This window comes from Natator depressus, chromosome 2, assembly GCF_965152275.1.
Source record: "Natator depressus isolate rNatDep1 chromosome 2, rNatDep2.hap1, whole genome shotgun sequence".
NCBI lineage: Eukaryota > Metazoa > Chordata > Testudines > Cheloniidae > Natator > Natator depressus.
Window position 1 is genome coordinate 117,700,411 of NC_134235.1, and position 18,216 is coordinate 117,718,626.

An 18,216-nucleotide genomic window follows, 5' to 3' on the forward strand; every position below is an offset into this window, starting at 1 on the left:
CCAAAATCAGAATTGTTTCTAAATCACAACTTCACAGATTTCTACTATTGTTATTTGTGTTACATTTGTGCCTAGAGGCCCCAGAGGAGATTTTGTGGCTTTATTGTACTTAGCACTGTTCAAACACATAATGAGAGAGAACGCCTGCCCCGAACAGTTTCCAGTCTAAATAGAAAAGTCAGACATAGGGTGGGAGGGGAAACAGAAGCAAACTGAGGTAAAATAATTTGCCTAAAGGCACACAGCCAATCAATGTCAGTAATAGAAGCCAGGTCTTCTTACACCCAATCCAATGCTCTATCCATGAGACCACACTGCCACCCAGAAACTATAGATGGAAAAAATAAAACTATCACTCTAGGTCAAAGTGATGAAAACACTTTATTTCCTTAAGTTAGAAACAGGGAGCAATCTATACATATCACAGCCTTCTTTTAATAAATAATCAGTTCACAAAAGCAAAATAATTCATCTCTTTCTCCATATGGTAAAAGGAATTGCCATCTTCTTATAGTGTAATCCAAAATGCTATTTGCATTGACCTCTTCACATCAGATTTAAAGAAAACTTTAGTAGGTCCCCAGATGCTAGCGGATACTCTGCAAATCAGATTAATAAAAGCTTTGGGACAGCTCTGTTTCTCTCAGTAAATACCACCTGAAAAGTTCAATTCTTCTCTCCCCCCACTCCCTCTTTTAGTACATCAGTGTCAGGCAAAGCAAGAAGATATACTCCCTTCAAAGTATTCTATTTGCAAGTCATTTTGCTTCCTGTTTTTTTGAATCTTTAATATTTTTGAGAGATTTTATTAACACGCTCCTTTTGCCTCTTAAATGTGCATGGAAGGCGGGATTTTGGGAAACTCCTGTGTATGTCCTTGACATTAATTGTGCTTTAGGGATGTGGCATGCTGGGTGGGACAATGGCAGCAGCTTTATTTTTCCTCCCCAGGGTTGAGCTCTCTAGCCAATGACGCAGCAATATACGATTGACGGATGAAATTCCTTCTGCTGGCAAGAGAGGTCTTAATTGCTATCTTTAATACTATCTTTCTTGGAACATTCGGGATTTTGTTTTATTCACAAGGTTACAGTAAATCACGGACACCCTTTCTTTCACATCTGACTAGACTTGTAGGGTTCACAGGCATATCAAGCTTCAACAGAGCAAAAATGAATACTTCAAACATGGGGCTAATCCTGAAGTCCTAACTCAATCCCTGATCCCACAAACCTTTAGTTACCTAAGTAGACCTACTGCAACCAATAGGATTGCTCAAAGGAGTAGGCACTATCTGAGTGAATAAGGGACTGTAGGATCAGACTCTCAGTCCTTATTCAATCTGTCAAAATTCATACAGACTCTTCTATTGCCATCAATGGGACTTTACAGGAGTAATTAAATCAGGATACCGCCTATGGTATTTGGAGATTTTAAAGCAATTTTCTATGATTTAATAACACAAATATTTTAATTTTTGCACATATTTAGCGTGATAGAGTATTCATGTTGCCAAATTAAAAACCAAAAAACCCAGTCAATACAGCATCAGGTATTTATGTAGTCACTGTTATTTTTCTGTGATGCTTAAACACATTTTAGCTTCACAGAGAGCTACAGAAATATATATATTTCACACACAAAAAAAACAGTAACCACATAAATATCTGATGCTACATTGACTGGGTTTTTTGGTTTTTAATTTGGCAACATGAATTCTCTCTCTCTATATATATATATTTTAAAACTTCCTACCAGCTTTTTTGGATTGGCCTTGTCATGCTTTTCTACCATTTCAAAGAGCAAGCAAATCTTGGAGCATACATTGTGGTACATTTCTACGGGGTCAGGCTTGTAATGATCAAACAACACAGATGCTGTTAAACTAAAAGTAACTTCTCCCTGAGTTTCTGCTAGGAAAAGTGGTGCTTGGAATAATGATTACTTGAAAATTTATCATGGTTTGTCCTTTTATTTTTCTTTTGGCATTCAGTCCATCTTATAATTAGCCCAGTCAAACCAGTGAAAAGTAACATTCTAATAATTATGAAAAAATCATTGACTGTTTTAACAAGGAGGTAAAGAGTTGTTCATTTGAACATGTGTGCATGCAGTTTTTGTAAAATAAAGACAAAGGCAAGTCAGTGGGCAGAAAATACCTCAACAAACTCAGCATTAAAAATGTTCATTTCTGCTGTTACATATTATGTAGCCAATCAGAAATCTGTGTATAAGTAGTAGCTACACACTTTCCGTACAGAATGTGCCAGGAATGTGCTCTTTTTTCATCATACTATCAGAGGCCCTTGATCTATCAATTTCTAGACATTTCCCGTAAGAGATCATATTGTACCACACTCCAGGCTGAGAACAAGAATAAGGAGGGAGAGGGGATACACAGCTCCAGATTTAATTGTCATTACTGAATGGTTTTACTGGTTTTAACAGAGAGGAACAGCTTTGTTTAAATTTCCACTGAGCATAATTAATGGTTATTGACTGGTAAATGAAGAACAGGTGACACTCTGAATTAGAAGATAAATGATCTTGTGTTCTAGCGTGATAATGGCTTCGTAATTGCTACAAAGCCGCAGCCTAGCGCACCCCATCATAATGCTAGATCATGTCCAGAGCACAAAGGCCTCTGTGTGAAAAGTATTCAGCCGTTCACCTCCTTATACAGCTGCTCAGTGATTTGGTCCATTTATTCTCTGATGGACTGCACAACTGAGGCAAAAGTTCACCAATTCTCACCTTCCTGTTCACATGCTGAACCACATGACCCATGACATGGCTGGGCTGCAATCTGTGATAAAATCATTGCCCAGCTCTGGATCTTGGCTATCTTTTAACCATCATGAGGTCACATATTTTAGGAATTTTTGTGAAGTGGAAAGAGGGGCATGGGTTTTCCTAATTTCCTCTGTAGTGCTTTTTTTGTTTTGTTTTTGATATCCCTAATGGGCTGACAGAAAGCCACTTATCACAATACATATCTATAACTCTTTCCTTACTCTTTACGTGGATTTGGTTACCAAAATGTGGTTAAGGCTGCATAGGAGGAGAAAACTATTACAGAAACTATCCAGGCTCTAGCTCTCTTCAAATTGCATTGTTCCTTTAATGGCAAATGTACAAAACATATTTTTCATATTTGAACTCATTTTGTCTCTGCTCCAGTGACTCACAAAGTCGAAAGGCAGTACTATGCCATTTACGTTTAAAGACAGAAAACTCACTGTAGAAGAATAGATAGCACGTGTAACATGCGGATGCACTTTTGTGATTACTTGAGCTGGATATCTGTTCTACAAGTTTTAACTACAACTGCTGCTAAAAAATTTTTTTTTCTCTGAAGACAATATAAAAAAAAAAATGTCCCTTCAAGTGAGGAACTCTAATTTCAGTCAACATTTCTAAACCTGAACCAGTTTTCTTCCAGGCCAACACCCATTCAGAAGTCTCTTGCTCACAGTGTTGTTCATGTTCACACCTGGATCAGTGAAGGGGAAAACCTGAACTGGACAAGCACAGCCAATACATACTAATTCCGTACATGCCTCTCGTAGTGCGATTGTGATGTGTGTGTTTGTCTTGAGAATCTGCAGTCTGTTGCACTTGTGCCTCACCATTAAATTCCAGTCCAGCATCCCAGCCAGAAAACACTTATTAACTGTGCTGTCATCCATGAATAACAAGTCTTGTTAATCAAGGTTATGTTTAACTATATTTATTTGATTCCTTTCTTTAAATCATCCACTCCTCTACTGGTGGCAGTGAGCACAATATGTTGTTAGAAATCAGCTTAATTAGGGACCTGTCTGTTTAAGAAGAAAAAACAAAGCTAAACCTCAAAGAGTGTCTATGGTTTAAATGACAACTGATGATTTCTACTGCAGAAATAAAATGCTAATTGCTGATTTGTCCACAAAATGAACCAAACCTTTTTTGTGTCTCATGCGATGGCAAGTCCTAAATTCTAACAAGATGTCTAAACACAGTCAGACAGATAGATGTGTGTTACTTAGAAAATATAGCTACCAGTGATTCTGATAGATTTAATTTTTGTACTCCACCACTACAGAACATCTGCATCACATGAAGTCACATTTCTATGTACCATATACAGTCCCGCAACAAAATGAAAAACATGTTCTAACCACAAATCAAATGTACTTACTACAGGAGCCTTAACAGATAGCATGGGTCTGATGCAGAACGCATCACCCTAACGGTACAGAGATAGACACACTGACTGGTGGCTGTCTAGTTCTATTTATTTTTTGTGCATGGAGGGCACAGGTTACCTCAAGTCTGCCAAAAATTAGAGAGTAATTTGTGACTCAGGCAAAAAACATCACCAGTTAGAGAGACTCAAGAGTACACTGGTGCTATTTATAGCAATTCTGTTTTTATAATCTTTCAGACCTCCACTGTCTAGAAGTGGATAGAGGAATTCAGTGGGTTGAACAAGGCACTATCTGGTGATTCAAAGTCTAGCTACTTTGCTGGGGTCATCACTGAGCAGCATAACTGAACATTTTGGCCTCAAGTGTGAGAAGACGTTACAGAGGTCATATGGTGGGATGGGAAGTCAAATATCCTGTTTCCCCAATGAGGCCAGCCAAGGGTCTGGCACAATTGCAGTTCCTGCACTCATAGTGAGGGACAATTTATTTTGTGCCACAATTGATCCACCTCCCTCTGTAGTCTGTACTGTCCCATGGAGCAGGTCAGGTGCCTTGGGGGGGGGATAGCAGGCTTCCCTATCCCCTGCACCCTGGCTGCTTGGGAAGGTATTATGCCCTCCTCTGACTCAATCCCTGTCTGAGCTACCCATAATGTGAAGTGGCTCCTCACCACTGTCTTCTAAATCCAGTGCTAAATGGCATAACTGGGCCTTTTATGATGTAACCCACACAGAAACTTTGTGGTTTCTGAAACCTACTAGATAAATAGATATCAATGATTGCTTATTAGAAGGAAACTTAAAATGAGAAATTGGGAATGATGGCTAATATTTGCTTCTTGGGTTCTCCGACAGCTTCAGTTTTGGACCTAAATTGAAACGATAGCATCCCTTTAATTTATTTACTTCAAAGTGGGTAAAAGGAGGTATTACTGGTCTGAGTCACAGAAATTTGATTGACTGCTTACACCACACTGTAAAAAGTATAGGTATGTACTAAGTATACAAACAGTATGCATGAAAGCACACTGGATAAAGAGATGCAGTGATATATACGCAATCTGTATGCCAGAGTGAATAGCTTAATATGCAGATACTGTACACAATACATACAGCCACGCAAGGCTGAAAAACATTAATGAAGCTCAATTACAATAGAACATGCCTTCTGAGTCATATAAGCTGATTCCATCCTAATGCCAATATAAAACCACTGCAGTCCTTACCACAATGCGAGTTCTTACTAAGTAAGGATAGTAGCACTCGGCCTACTATTAATTCTTGTCACTGACAATGTTATATGGACAAGACTTATACAGCAGCAAGTCCCCAAACTACAAGTGTATTCTGCCTACTATGTCTTATAAAAGAAAACAGCAGTGATGTATTGGCAGTATTTTGACAAGGGGCTCTGACAAAAAAAAAAAAAAAAGTTCCCTGCTTTTTAGCCTGTGATATCAGGGCCATTTGAGTATGTGTAACTGATCTAGTCATTTGTTTTCCCATTGAAACAAAAATAGTTTTGTGTAATCATAATCAAAAAGGAAGGCAACACACCCAAATTAACCCGCAGTTTCCTAGAAATAGTGATCGTTTGTTCTTGAAGGACATACTAACTATGCTTGAAGTACAGAACAATGTTCAATCTGTATAACACCAAAGGGGAGACACTCTACGTCAGGACCAATGTATTTTGGGTCCCTAACATGAGGCAACTAATTTTCAGAAATTAAGAACACTCTGAAGATCAAGTCCCTCTATGGTAGCTCAACCTGAGCACATAAAATCACGAAAAAAATTTAGGCTATTCTGTAGACAAAGCAGTTCCCAGCTCTGTAAATGCAGCACTTTTCATGAGCACTAAATTCTCTATAAGTTTTCGTGAATTTTATTTAAGTCTCTCTACCAAACGTAAATAGTTGAAATATATTTAGCCCAGTCAGAACTATTGTTGTCTGTGTTTCTTTCCCACTGATTTAATGCTGAACATAAAGATACCCATGTCTGAATACAAGTTGCCCCCTTTTCACTGCATATTGTATTCAGTGGTTATCATTTAGTCCTTGTTAGTCTAGTCACAGTTACTTCCATTGCGCACAACAGTGATGTTACAAACAATGGACTATGGTACCACTAACCAGAGACTTTTTTTAAAAAAGGAAACAGATTCAAGATAAGAAAAATTTCTTTTGAGAAAACACACAGTACTTGATAGAATAATGGACAATGAAATACAAAATAACATCTAACATAATTTTAACAGGTTCTGACCAGATATTTAAGTCCCTCAGAGTGTACCAAGGAAGCTCTCTGTCACCTCTTGCCTTACAAGCTTTTTCAGAGGCTTACAATGTTACAACCAACAAATTGTCACAGAAGTAATTTAAAACATTTTTCAGTGCTGTACCCGAGCCATAAAGTTGGAATCCAGATGTGAACTTTCTCAAAGTTCAATGATGTTCAGATACACAATTTTGGTTCAGGCCCTTTTCTATTTTTTCAAAAGTTTCAAGAAGATAGGTGAGATATTTAGAGACAATAATCCAACAATTCTAAAGTCGCTAAAATAATAAAATATCTGATAATCTTTGTGGAACACCTTAAATGAAAACAATATCAATGTCTAATGAAACAAAAGCCCTCACACCAGTAGGAAATACTAGGAACACTGTATAACTCTTCTCTTGTAAGCAGATAGTCCAATTGTTTTACAACTCTCAGTAAAGACTCATGAGACATTAATAAGGCAGCATTATTAATAAAAACCACAAGCAGCATAATCCAGATCAACTTTAAAGGTCAAGTTCTGAGTAACCTTCCTCGTCAGTGGAACACAACACTTTTCACGTTCATTTTAGATGAAGACACAATGCTCTTATTGTGTTGTCAAGCACTAAATTAGCATGGTTGATTGGTGTTTGATTTTGTGTTGGATTTTTTTTTTTGCTTGTGTCAATGAGTGTCAAAATATTGTTCTTTTAATACATAAAACTATTTGTATAAAGCTTTATTACTGATCTTTATATGACAGCCAGAGCCAAAATAAAGCAGTGAAGTTGCTTGTTGGGAAATCTCACTGACAATGAAAATTAAGAAACCATTTAATGTATTTAATTTTTTTCTGCCAAAAAAAATTGAACAGATTTTTTTGCAAAGTCCATAATCAATTATTTACCTTTCAAGTGGTGAAACTGAAAGTAATGTGTGTGACATGGAAAGTAATATCAATGAAAACGTACAGAGAAGATGCAAATAAGTTCAGTTTCTTTCATTTTTCTTTCTGAGATCATGAACATTAATAAAAAAGTGTTTTAAATCCTAGTATCTTTAAAAACTAAAATCCAAACTACCATACAGAAATTTCACAGAGTCCTGAGGCCTATGAGGGACCATCTATAGCGGATAAGCCCAAAGGTAATATTCCTTATTAAATTATTCCTTCATGCACCAATTACAGAAAGCATTCAATTATTTTCCATCACTTTATCTTAGCTATACAAAAACATAAAGCAAGTCTAAGTTTCCCAGGCTCCACCTAGTAGATAGTTCTAAAAGAAGATATTTGACAGTTTCCCTTTTTTTCTTTCAGAATTAATTTTCCCTGCTATTTTTACATGAAAGACAAAATACCATTTCATAAAGAAGCAGACTCCATTTGACAGGATTACTCACCATGAAAGTAAAGGGTTGCACCTAGTTTGCGGTCAGGGTAGAGCAGTCTTAGGGATCAATGCCAAGAAAGGGCTAGTCAAGGCCATGATCTTACCACAAGAAACTAGACTAGACTTTCAAGTCAAGTGTTGGCTTGTTTCTATAACAACTTGATCAGCTCCAAAATAATAATCACAATGCAGGTATTGATTGCAAAAAGTTTATAATGCAACATTTGGCTGGAAAAAGATTGTGGTTTCCGTTTATAATGCTTCTGTGTTTCTGAAGTCAATGGGACTACTCACATGCTTAAAATTTATCACATGCTCTACTCAGGGCCAGAGAGGCAGCACAGTCCATGGGTCAAAATACCTAGGTTCTATTCACGGCTCTGCCACTGATCTGCTGCATGACTGTGGGCAAATCTCTTTTTCTTTCTGCATCTCTGTTTCCCTTCCCACCCTTTGTAATTGGGATTGTAACTCCCTCAAGATAGGGACTGCCTCTTATTATGTGTTTTGTACAGTGCCCATCACAAAGGAGCCCTGATCTCAGATTGAGCCTCTATAAAGTAATAACACCACCACAGTGCTCAGCACCTTGCAAGATCAGGCTGTTAGAGCTCTAAGCACATACACATTGGTTAAGAGATAAGTAACTGAAGGAGGTGATAAAAGTTGACAGTATTTGAAGGGCATTCGTATCAAGGAGGGAGAAGAATTGCTATAGTAGGAGTAATGGGATAAAATTAAGAATGGGAAAATTTAGACTGAATATCAGGAACAACTTGGGGAAAGTGAGATCTATTAGGCTGTTGAGTAATCTAGGTCAAAGGCGTTGGAGGACGTCAAAATACTTGGGCCATTTAAAACCATAATTGACAAACTCCTAGAATGTAATGTACCAAACAATTTTGCACTGTCAGGGAGATAGAATGAATGAGCTAATAACTCTAAAACAGAATATCTGACTTCTGCATTTAAATTCACTTTTCCCTCAAGTACTAAAAATTCTCCCACTTCTAGCTTCGGTACACTGTATGACTTTCAGTTATTTTCAAAAGTGTTAAAGGCTTTCAAGTGATCTCAGACCGCTGAATAATAATCTAAACAGCTGACAGAAAATGTTAATTTACTCATCCCGAGGAAGAGGTTTACTATGAGTTCCATTCTTACAAAAATAAACTGGTATGCATAATTAAGCTATCTAAACCACAGCGTGCTCCATTTGACAATATCAGTGAAACTTTACCTTCTAATTTATTCCAGTTTTCAGTTCTCTGCATATAAAGTTCAAAAGAGAAAAGGTATGTTTCCATCTCTTACTCACTGGCTGTGAAGCACTGGGAACAAACACAGATCTAGCAGTGTTTTCAAACCAACAGCTAGAATTCAACAAAATTCACTTCCTTAGTTGGCAAGATGCAAAAGCAGCCTTATCTTTGGATCAGTGGAATTTTTAGTTTTTGTATACAAGATCATTTCAGGAGATAGGTTTGAAAAATAATTCCAAAATGTTATTTGCTGGGGAGCAAGTCGGGGAGCAGCCTGGATGGCTCTGGGAATTGGTAACGGGATACAGCATCTTTACCTTATGTCACAAATTCAAATCCAGGTCAACAGAAACCAAAGTTGACATCATCTGATTCAGTGGCCTATGTAAAAGGGGTTTGGTGGTCTTAGTCCAGCTGCTAGGAGACAAGTGTCCACCTCACAAACTCACTGGTATTAAATGACACAACTGCTGCCAGTCTCAGAAGAGTAAAATTCAGCTCAGTGGAGAATACCACCACAAAACCTATGTACCACTTAAGCCCTTAAAAAAGAGCTTGACACAGAGGTGAATTTCAGCCGGCAAAGGTCAAGCATTAAGTGATCATAGAAACGGAATTATGTATGTTAGCCTACAGAGCTCAAACATAAATGGATAATAGCTTATCAACAAACTAATATGCAGTTCTCTCCAGGCCATGTTTAACGTGCCCTATGTAGGTTGCCCAAGGAAGCCTGCATTGCCACTCCTCTTGCTGTACTTATTCTGTGCATTCAATCTCTGTGGCGGTCACTCAGACATTTTTCAAAAACACTGAATGTACTTACAACTCTATTAGCATTAAAAACAACAACTATTAATTACACCAGAGCCCGAAGCAGAGCTTTCAAATTGTGTCAATAAACTGGAGATACAGCTACTTTTCATCAGCTGCAGGCACAGTGGAATATAAAGTTTTATTCAGTTTGTTCCCAGCAATAAATACAGTACTGGCATTTCTGATAAAACCTTTACAAAACAGCGTGTATTCTTTTATACACTATGGAAGCATTTCTATTTAAAGCTATGGATTTATGGGTGTGAGATTGTAAACACATCCACTTATCCAAAACAAAATTAAAATGTGTCTTCTATTAGAGTCAGGAGAGCTGCTACTAAAAATGCAAACCATATGAAGTTCTAAGTGTATTCATTTTTGGTATCTCTCTGTATAACACATACAATATATTTTCACATGCCTAGATGAAGTGGTGACAAGCGTTTTACCACGTTATCACAGAATAACCTAGAAACATTACCACACTACAACTTAACACTTGTAATAAATCTGCGTGCTGCATACACATGGAGAAGAATCATCAGCTCTACCACACAGACATCATCAGGGATAGAACTCTGAATTTCAGCACCTCAGACACAGGCCCTTACCACTCGATCTAAATGAGAAACTTTAGTAGCTGTACGGGCAAATATTAAAGCTTGTCTCTTCTGTAGGCCAGCCACTAGAGAGCGACATTCCCACATACATGCTTGGCTAGGTCTGACATTTTACCCGCTAGAGAACAATGGTGGCACACCCAGGAATCATAAAAGGCCACAAGAGATTTATCACTACTGTGTAATTATCATCCTTTCAGTTATACGACTGCCCTCATTTCTGTAATGTCAATCCGCCAGAGTTTTATAACTCAATTGTTTACATATATTTGAGGCTGGAATTCAATTATAATATCTTAGCTCCGACATGAATATTGCCAGCAATTTTATCTTCAACCAGATTCTGATTGTTGGGTTATTATTAGCTTACTTATTCGTTTCAGCTTGGTCTAAGCAAATGATGAAGAGCCAGAATCTCCAGGGTTCTCCAGCTGTGACAATGACTCTCCCTGTGGCCTTGAGCAAGACATTTATCCTCAGTTCTCCTGCTCCTCCATCTGTAAAATGGGAACTATGATATTTACATGACTGGAGTGTTGTCAGAATTTTAATGTCTGTAAAGGCATTTCAAGATGAAATGAACGATGTGAGATTTAAGTGTTATTAGGTGCTTTGATCTACACTCTCACAATGAAAAAAAATAGGTATTTTTAAAATAAGTATTATTCCATAATATTGACTAGGTTCTTTGGTATAATTAAACAAAATAAATAAAATAGCAAAGAAATTTAATCTTTAAAAAAAAAGAATATAGTAGAACCTCAGAGTTCTGAACACCAGTCAACCACACACCTCATTTCGAACTGGAAGTACGCAATCAGCAGCAGCAGACACACACACAGAAAGTAAATACAATACAGTACTGTGTTCAACATAAACTATTAAAAAAATAAAGGGAATTTTTCTTCTGAATAGTATAGTTTCAAAGCTGTATTAAGTCAAACTTCAGTTGTAAACTTTTGAAAGAACAGCCATAACATTTTGTTCAGAGTTACAAACATTTCAGAGTTATTAAAAACATGCATTCCTGCGGTGTTTGTAACTCTGAGGCTCTATCGCACTGCACTTGCCCATTAACTATTTTTCAAAGGCATTTCCTAAAGGCTGTTGAATTACACATTTACCAGACATCGGGTGTCTCACATGATGGTATGTGAGGCAGTGTTTGTGATCACATAGCTAGCTCCCCACCCCCCAAAAATATTTAAAAAAAAAATCAGAATATGGATGGTCTCTCTGTTACATACACATATGTAGACTAAGGAAATTCCAGTTCTGCCTTTTGCTCAGAAATGTGGAGAGAAATCCAGAAAATGATTCCCAAAATCTGTTTTTTTAAAATATATAAATGAAGGACTTCATCCTGCAGACAGGCATGGGGTCTGACTCTGACCTTGCTGACATCAGTATAACTCCACTGACTTCAACTGCCTTACTCTAGGTTTACACTGGTGTAAGTGAGGAGAGCATAAGGCCCATAATGCTTACTACTATGAGTAGCTCCAATGAAGTCAGCGTGGGGCCATTCGAGGTAGTAAGTGTTTGCAGGATCAGGCCCCATAAGCATGCTTTTAAAGGCATTTGCGATAGAAGCCCAGTTACAACCAAAAATGTACATAAAATGGTCATACTGTTACTGAAAATATTGAAACTACATATTCAGTACCTCTAACAGAAAGTGGGTTTTTTCCCTCAGAAGAAGGCATTAGAGTGAGATTAGATATATGATTTTTTTTCTCCTGCTTTTTTTATTTATCTGTGTATCCCACAGAAACCTATGAAAGCTGAAAATAGAGTCAGACCTCCCTTGAATTCTGCTCTTTCGAGCTGCCACCTCTTCCCAGTCCCCACGCTGACCCCCTGAATCAAGCCAGATGGGATTGGTGGAGAGTTGTCAAGGATGTGCTGAAAAGGTGACTTGGGTCTCTGGCAGCTAGTCTGGAGCTAGTTTCTATGCAAAATCTCTGGGGGCTGCTGCTTTGCAATTTCTCAGGAATGTTTAATTCTCCTCATCCCTTTGCTGAGTCTCTCTGGAGGGGTCATGGAGGCATGTGACATCCCTGGAGGGCACTGCCTAACTAAATTAGCATGAGATAACTTTGGACTCTCTTCCAAACAAGAAAATACAGGGGAGAGAATTTCATTAAAAGCAGAAGACTAGGTGATCCAAGTTAATCCCAGCCCTGAGCTGCTGCAGAAATGTTCTGTGTTTATATTTTGACTTTACTCTCTGTTACAGAGTTCACTGACTATAATGGAAGCTGTGTTAAGTGCACAACTTGACCTCAGTTGACCAAATCTTAGTTTCATAATAAAGACAAAAAGTGGGTTTGGCGGCTTTAAAGGATTTGATTAGTAGCTGCTCAGCCTGTTTATGTGTTACTATGTGGAGCACAGAGATCCAATAGCAAAAGATAAACACTGAAGTACTTCAGTCTTTATATGAGCTCTTTAATCAGGAAACATGAACTCTAATATGCAGGAATATTACACTTCATACATATACATGCACAGATTTAGTATTCATTAGGAACGCAAACACTGTAAACCTCCAAACACACACATACACAGTTTATACTTATGTATGCACATGTTTATGTCCTATCAATCAGTGGAGAATAAATCACATCTCATAACCTAGGAAAGAGAGCACTGATATCCATCTCAGCCCATTGTAATGGCGCAATTCTAAGAAGTCACATGTCCAGTGTAAGATGCAGTTTTATTCAAACAAGGATGTCTAAACAAAAGCCACTTATGCCCACACTTCAGTCTTCCACTAATGAGAAAATCATAACCGAAAATATTATGCTGACCACTTTCCAATACGTGTTCTCTCTCTCTATATAAACAGGATTAAAAATTAAGTAGAAACTTTTCACTGTGACAGAGGCTATGATTCCTTCAAGAGAAACAGAAGTGGCCTAAAAATGTATCCTTGAAGCCCTAGCTAATTCTTTTGCCCCGGTGGCACAGCTGAGTTTTAAGACCCAGAAATTCACAGTTCAAGAGGTCCCAAATTTTTCCAGTAGTTGTAAATTTGGACTCCGTAGTATACTGTGATTTGAAGGCAGTGAAACATGTACTAGCTTTGCTGATTGCTGTGGTCAAACTATATTATTTTAAATGAAATGATGTTTGTGGGCTCCTGAATGCATAATGTGGATGTAATGCCCCCTTTGGTATTATGGGACAAATGATTCCCTTCTGTGAAAAAGCATGTAGACAAGAAAATGTAAGTACAAAAGTTCATGCAGTTCACCACAGGGACAACCCAATACATTCTCTCCTCAGGAGAGAAGCATTAGTATGGCCTCCTAACTGCACAGAGGGTAAGCTTGGTTCCAAGACCACAGATTTAAGGGCATGGTATGCCACATGGTATGCCAGCCCCTCTGCATGTTGATGTAGACCCCCACCACCACACAGATGGCTGTTGTCGTCTTTGGCCCCGTAGGGTTTGATCCTGCACAACTGAAGTCATTGGGAATTTTGACATGGACTTCAATAGGAGAAGGATCAGCTTCCTTGTATGAGATTTCCTACTCCATCCTATTTTGGAAGGGGACAGAGACAGCATATTATTGTGACATGGAGCAGTATTACATTTGCAGCAGCAGGGGGCAATGCATGGAAAACAACATTTAGAGCTTCTGCACAGTGAGTGCCCACTAGTGCTCCCCTCTCCCTTAAACTGGCTTCAAACCCTGAAATCACACACAGCCTCAGACATCTGGGATGAAATCCGGGCCCCACTGAAGACAGTGGAAGCTCTGCTATTGACTTCACTGGGGAGAGAATTCCACCTATAGTGTCCATAAAGGGTGGCAGGTTTGTATAATTTTTGGTGGTGCCCAGAACAGGTCCAAGTCCTGCCCCCTCCACCCCGCCCCACTGCCTTGTAAGCCGATATATATTTTTTAAAATAATGTTAAAATGTGACGGGGCTGGGGTGGGGCTGGGGATGAGGGGTTTGGAGTGTGGGAGGGGCTTGAGCATAGGGTTTGGATATGAGGGTGAGGGCTGCAGGGTGGGGCTGGGGATGCGGGGTTCACTGTACAGGAGGGGGCTCAGGGCTGGGACAGAGGCTTGGAGCGTGGGGGGTGAGGGCTCTGGCTGGGGGTGCGGTCTCTGGGGTGTGGTGGGGCCTGGGATGAGGAGTTTGGGGTGCAGGCAGGCTGCCCCCGGCTGGGGCCAGACAGCAGGGCTCCCCACAGCCCTCTCCCCACTGGCAACAGTGAGCTCCAGGGGAGGAGCCCCCATCTTTCCACCCGGCAGCACACTCACCTTGCACCACTGTCATTACACATGCTCCTCGGGCCTCTCTCAGGTCCAGGAAGCCCCCTCACCTCCCCTATGGTGGGTGCCAGTTGGGGGGGTTGCCATCATGTGTGCACCTCCTCCCCTGCTGCTGCCCCTCACTGGGGGTGGGGGGATGGGGCTGCCCCTTGCCCAGCATGGGGCAGGAGAGGTGACTGTGGGTGGGGGGCCCCCTGTGTTGGTGGAGGGTCCCGCTGGAAAAGGGAAGGGTCCCATCTGTCCGAGGTGGAAGGGCAGGGGCAGGGTCAGGCTGGGTCAACCTGCCCTGGCACTAGTGGTTGGGGGGGCTGTAGGACCCTGTGGCGGCAGTTGATGCTGGGAGCCATCAGAGCGGAGTGCAGCACGGAGCTTGCGGGGGCAGCTGCCCGCTGCCCAGGGCGCAGCAAGGACGCTTGGGGGAGATGCGCGGGGGTGGCATGCGGGGCCGCAGGAGAGTCCTGGCCCTGAACACTGGTGAAACTGGGCCCCTGTGCCTTGAATATTGCTGGAGCATGGGCACCATGGGCCCATATAACTTGCTGCTCCTGCATATGTAGGAGATGTCAGTGGCAAGGGGAGCTTTCCACATAGGCCCTGCCTCCTTACTCCCAGGACCCTGGGATAAACGGATATAATTAGCTCCTGGTCACTATAGAGTGGAAGGGAGCATTTGGCACTGGGTGTGAGTTTGTATACTTTTGAAAACAGGAGGAAATTTAAAATATGAGTTTGTTACATTTAAAGTCAGGCATTTGAAAGAAAACAGTTCAGAGTTACTGTAATTTAGTAACTGAATGATTGGCATTAAAAAATTGTTTAAATGCCCAATAGACTAGCAGATATTACTGACTCAGACATTTCTATGCAAGGTTTCTTTCCTGTTTTTAATGCTAATACAGAAGAAAACAATACATATATTTTTAAATCCAATGTAACTTTAAAGGTCTGAATTACAACCGCAAGCAAGAAAATCCAAAGTTATGCCTGAAGGCTTTGCCTTTAATTTATCCTAGTGTGCTGCTCTACCTAGGTACAGCAAAAGGAGTAGAAGATGGAATTTTAGCCTAGAATTTTCAGCCTGAACACTGAATTTCCCTGGCTTTTTTTTTGGATCTTAAGTCAGATCGTTAATGTTACTTTACATTCTGCCTACTTATAATTCCCCCTGTAATTACAAATGGACATAGTGGGCTTCACTTCCTGCCCTAAACTGTTCTGTAGCATTGCTATGGCCTTTGAAGCAAATGCTGTGTTTCGCCTCATGCAAAAGCAGCATTTCATGGTGAAGATATTCCTCTACATGCAGTATTACTTACACGGAGAAAGAGATATATGCACATGTCCATATTTATATATCACACACACACACGTATCTGTAAATCAGTTTATAATGTACTTTAGGCGATTTCTGGATAAAGGTGCAATATAAATGTAAATCATTCTGATCATTACCAGAACTTTTGTACCTTAACTATAACCAGAATACACATACATAGTGAGTAAGGTTTTTGTTGCAGAACAAGAAAGGGAGGTGCCTTATTTCCAGCTCCTCCAGCAATTCAACGCCTGCAGGAGCAACAGGAAAGAAACTATGGTGACCTCTCTGAACCTACAGCAGCAGCTGCCAACGCAGCAGGAGGAACATTACCGATGGATTGCAGTGTCTACCCTTGGAAGAAGCCCCTAAGACAGTTTTCTCCATCCTTTTCTTTCGACACCCTCTGTCCCAAAATTATACGCATGGAAGAGCAAGAGAGGCCTTTAAAAATATCAAAACTCAGTCTGACATTACAATGGATAGAAAACACCAGGCTAGTGTTTCCAATAATCCATATGAAAAGCCATATGAATAGTTGCTCTATCAAGCAAGTAAGGGCTGATCTGTGTATTATGTCAACCTGTAGAAATACTTATCCTTTTGGTATATTTATATTACTAGGTCTTTTAGACTTGTTTTGCAGTTTATCGGCTTTAGTTTTGTTTCACGTTTGCTACGTTCAACAATAAAAACAAAAGTAAAATGTAGATTTTCTAATAACATTTCCACAGTAAATATAACAACGGACACCTTTGAAAGGTAGCAAGCCATGCAGCCCAGTGAAGTTCAATAATGGCTCATTCCATCTCTTTTTGGGAGAAGACAGGTATACAAAAACCAACAAAAAGCTGATCTCTTTTTTTCTCTCTTTCTTTTGGTAAGATCAAGGCTATGAGAATGTCAAGAAAAACAGAATAATTGATAATGCTCTGATCCTGCAAGCACTTACAGATGGATTTAACTTTAGGCACGAAAGTAGTCTCATACCTGTGCATAAAATTAATCATGAGTTTAAGTGTATGTGGGATCTGGGCCTAAGACTGAGTGGATCAAAGATAGATGCCTCAATTTGCTTTCTTACTCCTGGAAATCCAGGATGCCAGGAGGGTCCCCCATAGTTCCAAAGGCAGGCCCTGATTCTGCAAATACTTGCACACATAGTAGATAGCAGGTATCCAACCCACATTTAAAACTGTGTTTAATTTACTCATACAAGAAAACAAAACAACCCCCTCCCCCTTGAGGAATCCCCAGAACAAGACATTTGGTTTCAAAAAGCAATTGTTCAAGTGAAAACAATGTTGTTACCTACCCCATCATTTATAAAACCAAAGCATTTAGAAGCATGGAAACTAATAGTTAAGGCCACCATCAATCTAATGCCACTTATATAATATAATAAACACACATATTGGATCAAATTCTGCTCAGTTACACTGTCAGCAACTGATGTCAATTATTTTACTCCAGGTTTACACTAGTGTAACAGACCAGAATAAGGACCATCATTCTTAGCAATGATAAGGAAACACAGCAAAACTCTGAACCACAATACATTCTTTTATCAGTAAAAGAAAATATAAATTTAACTCCAAACTCTTTTGAAAAAGTAACTTAAAAATTATGTACATACATATTAATGACACACATTGTTGTGTATAGATTTGCTTTGCTGCTGAACAGTTTTATAAGTCAATTTTATAATTCTTATTAAATTACATGTACAATATAAATATCAACTGTTATAAATACTTTTTACCAAATGTTCTATTGCCAATTGGTAAATACACTAACAGACAGCATTTCTTAAAAACAAATACCGGATATAGCTACTGAAAATAATAAAAACAACACCTACCCTCGCCCCACCAAAACCAAACCAAAAACAATTCATGGGTCAGAGTTAAGGCTGTAATGGTGAAAACAATTTATTTAATATTTGGTAAAAGTAATGTGTTTGTTTATTATGGGCAGCATAAGATTTATTAATTCTTTATTCATTTCATTACTTTTACACATTTCAGTTTTAAAAGTGACAGGTAACTACAAC

At 39.3% G+C, this 18,216-nt stretch overlaps 1 protein-coding gene across 1 annotated transcript in view; it reads right to left on the reverse strand.

Moving 5' to 3' along the window:
- Positions 1–18,216, reverse strand: part of GMDS (GDP-mannose 4,6-dehydratase) — a 550,335-nt gene that overhangs the window by 112,884 nt on the left and 419,235 nt on the right. The window lies entirely within an intron of this gene.